We start from the raw sequence: 13,291 nt of genomic DNA on the forward strand, positions 1-13,291 counted from the left end.
TTGAGAAAACCCGAGGACAGTGCTCAGGCCCTGAATTCAAGCCCCAAGACTGTCAGAAAGTAGAAAGAAAATAAAAGTGCTTTTTATGAGCTAATTCACGCACAGCATTTGCTTCTGAAGTCTTCGCTTCTGCATCTTGTGAAATACCCCTTTCCCTCAACGTAGACGAGAAAAAGAGATTTCGTATCTTTCTATGCTGTTGTCCCATCTCTGGATAGTAATTCAAGATACAATATAGCCTGAGATATTGTGTGTGTGTGCATGTGTGTGTATGTCTTCCAGTGTGAGCATGCACCCTTGTATGTAGGGTTTAAGGCTTACCCTTAGGGTGTATGTGATACCCCTCAGCATCTTTTCCTCAAAGGTATTGATCTTTCACTTCTAGATTATTGTATCTAATTGGAGTTGAGAGATTCACCAAATTTCTTGCCCTGTGCATTGGAACTGATTTCTCATATGCCCAGTGCTGGGTTCTCATACTGCTAAATGTAGCTATAGACAAGGTTGAGATCTGAGGATCCTAGTTGGAAGCCAGCCCTGGAAAGAAAGTCACTGATAGAGATCTTTATCTTCATTTAAGCATGAAAAAGGCAAAAGTGGAACTGTGAATCAGTTCCTCTTGTAACAGCCATGGGAAAAATAGTAATTGGCAGCACCTAGACCCTGAGAGGAATCCTTAGCACTGGTTAAAAAAAAGAAAGAAAATAATGAAAAAATTAAAACTTGCTGAGGACTTCATAAGGATAAACTTGTCCTTTCAGATACCCCCAAGAGCTTATGTCTATAGTTTATCAAAGGTTTGTAAAGATATTTACATATTTTCTATCTTTCTTAAACAGAGATACCCATCCACAAAACACACACAAAAACTCACAAACACTATAGCACCCACCCATATGTGTCTGGCTATGTATATTTGTATAGTCATATGCATTGATCTGTCTCTCTATACTAATGTATAAATGCATAAAGCATGTGTATTCAGACAAACAGATAGGATACATAGATAGATAGGTCTCAAGAATTTCCAGATTCTGTGCAATTCTTCAGAGTGCAACTTACCATGCTATTGTTTGTCAAGATAGAGTCCCTCTAACTTTTGGCCAGCTACTTGTACTTTGCTACTTTTTTGCCAGTCCTGGGGTTTGAAGGCTCAGGCTGGTTTCTGTCAGTGAGCTTGAGCTTCTTGCACTCAGTAGTTTATTGCAGATAAGAGTCTCATGGAGTTTGTGTCCTGGGAAGGCTTTGAATTGTGATCCTCAGATCTCAAACTCCTGAGTAGCTAGGATGACAGGCTTGAGATACCAGCACCTGGTTCCTTTGCCTCTTATACTCTTTTTTTGGCCCCACCACAGCCATGGTATCTACCTTCTTATGTTTTCTCCACCTGCCCGCAGCCAGGGCTCTGATAGATGCTTTCCACCCACTTATTCATGTCCTCCTCTGTCTTTGTTGACAGCTAAGAAATGCACTCACTTGTCTGGATGTCAAACACAAAGCCATGTGATTGTTTCTCAGTCTGTAAGGTCCCTTCAGATTTCTAGCCCCACAGAGTCTCAGGTTGATGCTCTTCCAGAGCTACTTAGATTGCTCTCATAGTAATTCACAACACCTTTATCTTCACTTTTCTAGCTAATTCATGGACTAAACCAACATTCCCTCCACACTTAGATAACCATACCAATAAGACACTGGATGTTGGATTAGTTGTGGGGCCTGCAAGTGGATCAGAGCCTGTCTAACTTGGAGGGGATTTCTCCACTACAGGAAATGGAATACAAATTTAGAATCTGCTTTCATGAGGTGACAATCTCTGCAGAAGTTATTATCAAATGTGGCACTGCCTATTTCCAGATTAGGACATGTGTTGATGACCCAGCACCACAGAGAATGTATTCATCCAGGCCCAACACATAGGCAGGGACCCTGAACTTTCAGGTAGCATTTGGCTTTGGAGGTCATGAGATCTTAGTCTACAAATGATGAACACCCTCCCATGAGGCATAGAATAGGGAGAGAAAGTACAACCCCGTTAAGCAGCAGATCAAGTTTCCCAACTTCAGTAGGTTATGGTTTGAAAACTGTGCATAGCTAACATTTCAGGTTCTGTTTGAAGCCAGCCCAGAAAGGAAAGTCCATGAAACTCTCATTTCCAATTAACTGCCAAGAAAAAGACAAAGATAAAGCTGAAGCCCAAGAGAGGTAAAGAGCCATCTGTAAAAATGAATAGTTAGACCCTGAAGCACCCACACTATCGGACCTTGATAACACTTCTGCCTGCATCTCACCATGCAGCCAGCATCTGGGTTTGACAGAGACCCCTGCGCCCATTGGCGTTCTGCAGTTTCTCTGACATCTGTAGTGTGAACCTCATTCTATGGGGCCTGCGAAGAGGTGTCAACCCTGTAGAAGGAGACAACTGTGCCCTAACTCCCACTGTCCTCTGGGGCCCCTTGAATTCCCCCATCTGCACCCCTCCTGTGGCCTCTGGTTCTGTGGAGCCCTCCTTCCCTGTCCAGCACTCACATGTAGTCCATAATTCTCCTGGGGCAACTTCTCCACAGAGAGTACATGACATATCCACTCTCCATGGCAGGGGTAGAGCCTGCTAAAGCAGCTAATAAGTGACATAAAATGATGAATAGAATCTTTAGATCCTGATGGCAGACTGTCTGCAAAATCCAAGGGAGAATGGAATTGAAGGGGACCAGGTATCAGGACGTGGGCATGGAGCTTTCCTTCAAAGGGTGAGGTGGGTTAAGTCGCAGGCTGGGGCATGCACAGGATGGGCAATGGGCCCTGGGCAGCTGCTGGGCCAAACCCTTCTCCATCTCAGCTTTTGACTTTAAGCTCCGTGATTGTAATGGTGTGCACAGTCTGTGCTCTGCTTGGTAAAAGAATAGGCCCTGGGAAGACAAGCATAGATCCTTTGTGAATGTGGGAAAGGGTGGCTGGACACCCAGTCACAGAGGAACAGGGAGTGAAGTCGAGCGGGGTCCAAGGAGTAGGGGTGAAGGGTGGGGGCAGTCATAGTCAAGACACAGATGGCTCTGTCTGTGAGGTAAGTGCCTCCCTGCAGGCACAACATAGGAGATATCAGAGTTCTGCATGAAAAGAAAAACCTGGAAATGGCACTATGGTTCAAATGGTAGAGGATCAGCCTTGAGTAAAAGAGCTCAGAGACAGTACCCAGGACCTGAGTTCAAGCCTCACGACTCAAAAAGAGAAAATGAACCAGGAGTTTGAGAGGGAACCTGGTACTCTCTTGGTCTAATCAGACAGAGGAGACCGGGATAGGCTGTGGACAAACACAGAGAACACCTGCCCCCATTCTGTCTTTTACCATGTCTCATCTCCTGTCCCCAGCTCTTCCTGTCCTGCATTCAGGGACCACCATATAACTAGGGCTTTGGTGGGAGCATCTTCACCCCTGTGCTGCTATCTGAATGGTAGACCTCTATCCTGGCATGGGGTGTCCTGGTGGCTAAGCAGGTGCCCTCACCCTAGATGGAAAACAACCACTGACTTTGTGGTAGCTATGGAGAGATCTGTTCAAGAGCTATTAGGCCACCCAGCCGGGAGCCATAACCTCACCCAGGTAGATGCCAATGGTTATCCAGATGCTACTACCAATGCCCCCCCAGCTCTGGGTACATGTGACATTACCTCCACAAGGAGCAGTACAAAGTGAGGGATCAGAAAGCTGCCTATGGGCTTCAGATGATGGCCAGGCTGGCACAACAGATGGCCTCACTCTGTCACTACCTTCCCCTGCCTCTGTCTTTCCTTCATCATGCCTCTCTACCTCACACCCATTAACCCTAGAAACCAATGCTCTGGGCTCTCATCATTCCTCTCATCTCTTCACCCACCTTGCCATGTGTCCATCCCTCTGTCACTTCCACCCCCCACACATCCCACCACCAACCACCCGGTAGCTTATGAGGATCCCAGAGGAATCTGGTGATGAAGGGCTTGTGCCCATGCAACAGAGTCCCTCTCGCCCCATTCAGCCTAGTCCACCACAAAATAGGAACAGCCAAGCAGGCACACACTGCAGCTTAGTGGATCTGCTGCCATCCTGATTTCTTCATGGCCAGGACTTGGCTCTCCTCAGCCTTTCAGCTCAGTATCCAGAACATTGTGTTTGCACAGAGCCATGGCTTCTCGTACCGAGGGCCACAATGAGCTCAAGGTGATGCCATCCCCTCCATCTCTATATATTTCTAACTGTAGGATGGGAGCTGAGGTTCTCTTCTGGGACCCCATCCACTAGGAGGGTCATGCAGATTTCAATCCTTTGCTCATCATGGTGACCCTGTGGTTAACAAGTCACTGCTGGGGCTTCCAGTTCACCACATATAGAACCCATACTCCATCACTTCTCTTAGAATGACTGATGTCTTTTAAATATTCTCTAGTTTCAAATTCATTGTTCCTTCTCTCTTTCCTTTCCTTATTTCCCTTCTTCCCTCCTTCCTCCCACACATTCCTTTTTTACCTACCTTCCTTCCTTCAGGGCCTTGAACACAAGACCTGGAGCTGTCTCTTAGCTTTCTTTGCTCAAGGTAGCACTGTAGCTCTTCAACCACAGCTCTACTTCAATCTTTGTTCTTGCTGTAAACTGGAAGTAAGAGTCTCATGTATTTTTCCCCTGCTGGGTTGGTTTTAAACCACAATTCTCAGATCTCAGGTTCCTGAGTATGCCTTGGATTACAAGTATTATCTAGTGACAAATTGCTTATTTCTTTTTAAATATATTTTGTTCTTTCAGGTGAGCCATCACCCAATCATGCAAGAGCATTACAGCATCCCAGCATTCCTCTTGTCTCGACTTGTTCCATCCATCTCACAATGGCCATCTAAAACAACCTGCAGCATGTTGGAAGTCCTAAGGAACATTCTCAGTGCCATGAGAAGCCCCAGTAAGCTCTGCCTCAGATATTCCCAGCCCCCATCCCACTTCCACATGAGCATTTGTTTAGGAGAAATCTCCTGAGCACACTATCTTTTTTTCCTCCCCATTCAAACCTCATCTTTGGAGTCATTTCTCCCAGACAAAGAGGAACATGACCCATGGTTCGACAGCGGCTCCACCATCATACTCTCAGCCACCAACACCCCCCTCTCCCCTGCCAGACACCTGAATTCAAGAACAATGTTTTCACTACCCCTGAGTCTTATCAACATAGGCTATAATATGCAAATGTTTTAACTTGTACAGTGCACTAAATTTATTTTACTAAATGGAATAAACACGTGGCATTAAGCCTCACAATCTTTGCATGTGACATTTTAGAGGATAACAGATCCACCTGCATTTCTGTAGCCAACAGAAATCTTAGCTTTGAGATTTCAGAATTCCTGATATCCTAGTTTGGATGTGCTAACACTGCTTTCAATGGGGCATTTCAATCCCACCATCCCACAACAATTAATGTCACCTGCCATTCACTAAACATCTCTAAGTCCAGTGGTGCTAGGAAAAAGACTGATTTGCCAACTCCATGCTGGCTTGACCTAGGCCATCTTCAAACATGGAACAAGTGGGGCTCCGCTCTCCATGCCACCAGGTGTAAAACAATTGCCATTACCTTTTGTCCACTACCCCAGGAGGACTTTTAGCTTGAGACAAAATTATGAAGACTATCTCTACCAGCAAAGATTTCAGTGAGATGTGCCTACATGGATAAAGATAAAATATCACAAAAGGTAAGATTGGGCCAGTGCTGGAGCGTGAACTCAGGATCTGGGCACTGAGCATTTGTACTCAAGACTAGCCCTCTACCACTTGAGCCCAAGCTCCATTTCCAGCTTTTTTTTGGTTTTGTTTTTTTTTGTTAGTAAGAATCTATCAGACTTGCTGTTCCAGGTGACTTGGAACCTCCATACTCAGATCTCAACCTCCCAACCAGCCTGGAATAAAGTTATGGGCCAGCCATGCCCCACATCTGAGGACTACTGCCAGCACATTTTTTTCCCAAAAATTGGAAGAGGAAGATGACAGAGGGTTGGGCTTATCCCAGCCTGCATATAAAGGTGAGAATCAGGGCCTGAACTTCATTCCCTGTTATAGGCTGCTGAAGGAAAAGGAAGTAAATAGGCACAGGCTGGCAGCACATGTCAGAGAAAACTTGTGACCAAGACTCCTAGAGCAGATCTCAGAGTCGATGACAGAGGAGAAGCCACCGAGTAATAGAGGTGACAGCTGAAACAGATTTTGAGCCTTTGCTCCAAATACACAGGGCCACCCATGTCTCAATGAGAAAGGTGAGATTTTGATGGAGGTGAGATTAAACATTATGTATCATGCAAGAAGCCAGACTATACAGGGTCTTTTATTATTCCATGTGAGATTTTAGATTTCCTCTTCTGTTTCTTTAAAGGATGACATTGGGATAGTGATGACTATTGCACTGAATTTGTAGATAGCCCTTAGCAAGATTGCCATTTTCACGATATTACTTCTTCCAATCCAGGAGCATAGGTTTATCCATTTTCTCAGTTCTGCTTTAATTTCCTTTTCCAGGGTTTTAAAGTTTTCATCAAAAAGGTCCTTTAGATTCTTAGTTAATTCCTAGGTATTTTACTTCCTCGAGGCTATTTCAAAATGAGTTGCTTTCCTGGTTGTTGCATCGTTGCTCTCATTTGTTGGCATATAGGAAGGCACTTGACTTTTGAGGGTTAATTTTATACCCTACTACTTGCAAAAGTTTTGAATCAGGTCAAGCAGCTTGGGAGTGGAGTCTATAGGGTTCTTTAAATACAGAACCTTGTCATCTGCAGAGGAAAAGTCTCACTTCCTCTTTCCCCTTTCCTCCTCACTCCAGTTAGAATGGCCAAGATCAAGAAATCTAATAAAAGATGGTGGAGGGAATGTGGCCAGGAGGGATCACTACTGTACTGCTGGTGGGGAGTACAAACTCATTCAACCACTATGGAAAGCTGCCGGGGCCAACCGGCAGCAAACCAGGGTTCGCAGATTGGGATTCCTGAAATAGGGGGCAAGGACTAGGAAAAAATAGAAGAGAGACAAACAGATGGGGTTCAGGAGGGCTACAGCCCAAATCAGGAGCCACAGCTTAAGAAGCCTGTAGCCCACGACCGTAGCCCAGTTTATTTCCAGTTCTGATCTTAAATACACTTCTTTAAACTAGGGAACTGCCAGGGGCTACATTCGTACAAACAGTATCAAGTCTGAAATAGGTTGAATGAGAAGCTATCAAGTCCCAAACAGGTTAAATGAGAAGCTACTGACACAGCCCAAAATCATGATAAGAGCTTACTTCCTTGTGTACTCAATTGTGCGGGTCCAAGGTCACTGACCCCACAGTCACGGTCACTGACCCCACAGTCAGTCCCCAACAGAAAGCACTATAGAGGTGCCTCTAAAAGACTAAATATAGAGCTCCCGTATGATTCAGCAGTTCCACTACTTGGCTTTTACCCAATCATCCAGAAACAAGGACATGCTAAATTCACTAGATCAACAATGTTCATCACAGCACTATTTACCATAGCAAAGATATGGAACCAGCCCAGATGCTCCTCAGTTGATGAACAGATCAAGATATGGTATTCATTCACAATGGAATACTGTGCTTCTGTCAGAAAGAATGACATGAACTCATTTGTAAGGAAATGGAAAGACTTAGAAAAAAATTATATTAAGTGAAGTTATCCAGACTCAAAGGAACATAGGCTCAATGGTTTCCCTCATTTGCCATAACCAGTAGAAACCTTGGGTTCACCTAGCAGAAATTTACAATAGAACAAAACCCAGATACATAAGGCCATATAGAATGATGCTAAATGAAAGGACCTCCAGGATATAGAAACAAAAGCAAGATAAGGAGTGATTGTTGTACTTAATGTACTGTTATTTCTCATCTCTTTTGCTGTCCCTTGGTTATCTCATATTGTTACAGTGTTTCACCTTGTTATCTGATATAATTTATATATGCACTTTTGGTTATTTGAAATAAGATAGGGAAGGGGGGAAAACAAGATGAGGGATGGGGTGGGGTATTAAAATGGGGAACAAGACATGAGAAAGGGTATCAATGTTTGTGAGGTAATGCACCTTCTGTCTTGTGAATATAACCCTTCTATTAATTACAATAAAATATATGAAAAAATGCCTGATTATTCCCCCAGGGAATCCTCAGATGAGGATGATGAATTTCAGTTCATGAAGAAAGCCGAAGAACTCAAAGCAGTCAGAACAATAGGAGGAGTCATCTAGGGAAACTCATCTGTGTTGCTTACAAAACTATCAGTTAAGTGGAAGAAACTGGCTCAACATGGAAAAACAAAGGGAACCTGAAGTAGTAGGAAAATAGGAGATGCGTGGAGAATTGAATGAGAAATAAGTGAAGAAGAGGAAATAGAAATGCATGATTATTTTCTGCAATTGCTCAATATGTTTCTGTGTGTTAGCTTAATGTATTATCGTCCATAACCATCCATGAGACTATCCTCATGACAAAGAAACATACAATATGTCTTTGTAAATGCAATCGTTGTACAATGAAAACATGGAATATAATACTGTACTTCAAATACCTACCACATTTCTCCATATATCTAGTTGTCTCTCACATCCCTTGGATTTTTTTTGGATGGTCCTGGAGCTTGAACTTAGGGCCTGAGCATTGTCCTTGGACTTTCTCAAAGCCAGAACTCTACCACTTGAGACACCACACAACTTACAGCTTTTTCTATGTATGTCATACTAAGGAATCAAACCCAGGTAATTGTGCTTGCTAGGAAAGTACTCTACCACTACGTTAAACCACCAGACCACATCCCTTGGATTTCCATAATCATCTTCTAAATAGCTGCTGTTCTGCATCTTTTCCATGTTAATAAATTTTTTGTAGGGGGTTCATGGGGCTTGATCATGGCCTGGGGCATGTTCCTGAGCTTTTCAGCTCAAGGCTATCACCCTACCCTAGGCCTGGGGGCTGTCCATGAGGTCTTCAGCTCAAGGCACAACCCTGGAGCCAAGCCCCACTTCCCGTTTTCTAGAGGTTAACTGGGGATAAGATTCTCAGGTTCTTATGTGCCTGGGCCGGCTTTGAACCTTGATCCTCAGATCTCAGCCTCCTGAATAGCTAGGATTACAGGTGTGACTCACCGTTCCTGGCCATGCTTCTAATTTTTTCACTACTGTAAGTTTCACTAATCTATGTCTTAATTGTGCTTTGGTACAAAATTCTGAAGGGAGCTGGTTAAAGGAATAATTAGTGGTGGTAGAAAGATATTCATCCTCCTGTTAACTTCACCTCCAGAACAGTGAGAATACACAGGTTCTTCACTTACTGAACATCGGTGTTTAATTAAAACTCATTCAGCAGAAAAAAAGAAAAGGCTAAGAGTCACTAAGTCACACGTGATTCATCATCAGTGAGTAATTAAATATAAAGAAAGAACTGAAGTCATTTTGGACTTACTCATCCCAAACCAAATACTTAAGAGTCTTGTCTTTACCCACCAAAGAAACCAGAAAAAGAGCTGGGGCTCAAGTGGTAAGCATTAGCATTGAGCAAAGATGCTAAAGCAGTGCTTATGCTCTAAGTTCAAGCTAAACGACTTGTGTACACAGACATACACATAGACACACACACATACACACACACACACACACAATGTATATATCCCCAAAAGTATCTCCTTACATGTTTTCTGAATGTTTCATAAATAACTTGAGGCAAAAGGTGATGAAAATCACTTTCCTATTGTGCAAATTTTGCAATAAACAGGGAGTAGTATCTTCCATAATACCTTCCATTCAAAAATTGAATTTGAATCAGAAAGTCATTTGTGTTTTAATGCATGGACCACACAAACAGCTGACTTTAGGGGAGCAGTAGAGAAATTGATGCTGTCAGGTTCTTGACTTAAATTGTGACAGTCTTTCCCCATCCATCATTACTTAGACCATCGTGGAGATTACCTTAGTCCAGTCTCAATTGGACAGAGCTCTTATTACTGACTTAATAAAATTAACTGAAGTCATTTCCATTATATCTAGCTTAATTCTGCCATGCAGGATTTCTCTGTAGAGTTTAGAAGTTAGTTTCCCTCTCCTTCTCTCTCTCCCTCTCTCTCTGTAAAGTTTAGTAGTTTCTCTGTCTGTCTCTCTCTCATGACAATACTCAGGCTTGAACTCAGGGCCTGAGATTCTTTTGCTCAAGGTTATCACTCTACCACTTGAACCACAGTGCTGCTTCTGGCTTGCTCTTTTTATGTAGTACTGAGGAATCTAACCCAGGCCTTCATCCTTGCTAGGTAAGCACTCAACCACTAAGCCACACAGTCAGCTCTTAGAGATTTCTGACAAAGGTTTTCCTATATAGTATTTATTTCTTCTGTGAGTGCTCTTAATGCTTGCTGAAGTTTGACTTCTGTTTTGAAGACTTACCCTAACGGTTATATATACAGAGATTCTATATATAGCTAAATGTTTTTCATTACTCAGAATTTCTTTCTTGTGTATGTTCTGAAATGTACTGAAGACTGACTTCTGATTAAAAGTCATTGCACATTTGTTACATTCATTAGTTTTCTTTCCTTCTATGGGAATCAGGTTTGTGATTAACAGAGAGATATGCCTTCCAGTTCAAACATTTTCGACATTTGTAATATTCATAAGGTTTTTCTCTCCTATGTGCATTGTATACTTCGCCATGCCTTTCTGATGGACTTTTCACATTCCTTATATTCATACGGTTTCTATCCTGTGTGTGTGGTCTCATGCAAACTCAAGTATGACTTATTGAAAACATTTCCCTTTCATTTTATTCATAGGATTCTCTCCTGTGGGTATTTAGGGATAAATCCTGAGTTGTGCTTTCTGGGTTAAAGACTGAACATTTGCTACATTCATGAAGGGCTTTACCTTGAGTTGGTTCTGTGATATAAGCTGAGTTTTCTTCCACAGACTAAAAAGGCTTTCCCATTATTAACTGCTAAGGCTTCTCATGTGTGAACTCTCTTATGCTTCCTGAGGGGTGAATACTGTGTGAAGGACTTTCCACTTTGGTTGCATTCCTTAGATTGCTCATATGTGTGAATTCTGTTATACCTAACGAGATGTGACTTCCACTTGAAGGTCTTACCACATTTGTTACTCTCATAAGGTTTCTATCCTGTGTGTGTTCTCTGATGAAATTTGAGGGAAGAGTTCCATCTGAAAGACTTTCCACATTGGTTACATTCATAAGGCTTCTCTCCTGTGTGTATTGTCGTATGCATGTCGAGGTTTGTCTTCTGTGTGAAGGACTTTCCACATCTGTTACACTCATAAGGTTTCTCTCTTGTGTGTATTCTCAGATGAACATGGAGTGTTGACTTCCATTTGAAAGACTTTCTGCATTCAGTACTTTCATAAGGTTTCTCTCCTGTGTGAGTTCTAACATGCCCATCAATATAACTTTCTCCTGAAGGTCTTTCCACATTTGTTGCAATAATAAGGTTTCTCTCCTGTGTGTGTCCTCTGATGCAAATTGAAGGAAGACTTCTGTCTGAAACACTTTCCACATTGGTCAAATTCATAAGGTATCTCTCCTGTGTGAATTGTCATATGGATGTCGAGGTTTGGCTTCTGTGTGAAGGACTTTCCACATCTGTTACACTCATAAGTTTTCTTTCTTGTGTGTATTTTCTGATGAACACGGAGTGTTGACTTCCACTTGAAGGCCTTTCCACAATTGTTGTACTTATATGGTTTTAATCCTCTGTGTGTTCTCTGATGCAAATTGAGGGAAAACGTGTCTGAAACACTTTCCACATTGGTCACATTCATAAGGTTTCTCTCCTGTGTGAATTGTCGTATGCAGGCTCATGCCTGTAGCCCCAGATACTCAGGAGAGACTGAAATGCTTTCTTCTTTGTGGGTCTGGGGCTTGAACTCTTGGGTATCCCTGAGCTCTTTTGCTGTATCACTTTGAGCTACACTTTCTTTTTTCTACTGGTTTATTGGAGAGACTCACAGACTTTCCTTTCTGTCTGCCTTTGAATCACAGTTCTCAGATCTCAGCCTCCTGACTTGCTAGGGTTATAGGTGTGAACTACCAGCTCTACCTCTAAAAATGTCATCTATTTTTGGTCGTGGAACTAAAAAAAATAGCAAATAAAAAAATCACAACAAGAACCAGAAACAGTGGCTCTTGCCTGGAATTCCAGCACTTGGAAAGCAGAAGTAGTAAGATCACAGTTCAAGACCAGCGTAGGCCAAACTTTTATGAACTTTTATGTCAGAGAACTAGAAGAGTGAGGTGGCATGTGCCTGGAGTCCCAGCTGTATGGATACAGAGTTCGGGCTGCCTGTTTAGGGGCTGGGTGGTAATCCAAAACTTTCCCTAGGCAAAGTATGAGACCTTGTATCTGAAAAACATGGGCGAAAGAGGATGGGCAGAGCTTGTTTAACAAGCACAAGTCCCTGAGTTCAAACCCTAGCTTCTAAACCAGAAAGAAAACAATCACAACAGAACTTTAAAAATACTTTGAGAATGGAACATTATCCAGATATAAGGCCCCCAGATCTCCCTACTCTGGCCAAGAATACTGAGTCAAGCTCTAGCATAATACTTAAAAACCTGATGCTAAGTGAAAGAATCCTGCCAGGTGCCGTGGCTTGCGCCTGTAATCCTACCTACTCAGGACGCTGAGATTTGAGGAACGAAGTTCAAGGCCAGCCCGGGCATGAGAGGCTGTGAAACTCATCTCCAGTGAATCATCAGAAAACCAGTAGTGGTACTGAGGCTCAAGTGTTAGCATTGAGTGTTTGCATTGAGCTGAAGAGCTCAAGGACAACACCCAGGTCCAGGACCAGAGTTCAAGCCCCACAACGGGGGTGGGGGGGGGGAAAGAATCCATCCATAAAATACACCAGTTATAAAATACTTCGTTCTTAAATACCTATGATAGGTAGATTCACAAAATCAGGAGATTCTGGGAGGGTAGCGGTGAGGGCTAAACACGAGGCTTGTTTCTGGAGTGACAGAAGTGATTGGTACTTGTAATGATGTTTGTACACATCCACGTATGCTCAAGGTCATTAGAGCGTATCTTTTAAGTGGGAGATTTGATGTGCAGTGAACTATTTTTCTGTAAAGTTAATGTTAGGAAACATGAATTAATTGAGGTTACAGGCGTTAGGGTAGCACTTTGTGAGTCCAGGGTGCCTCCGCCCTGGGGCACTGCGGCTCCTGAAGCCTCTGGAGTCCCAAAGCCCCTGTCAGAGTCCCCAGGGCTCCCCCCCACACAGGGGCTCTGATGAGTGGCC

This window comes from Megascapheus bottae, unplaced genomic scaffold, assembly GCF_031878675.1.
Source record: "Megascapheus bottae isolate mThoBot1 unplaced genomic scaffold, mThoBot2.hap1 HAP1_SCAFFOLD_57, whole genome shotgun sequence".
NCBI classification, from domain to species: Eukaryota; Metazoa; Chordata; class Mammalia; order Rodentia; family Geomyidae; genus Megascapheus; species Megascapheus bottae.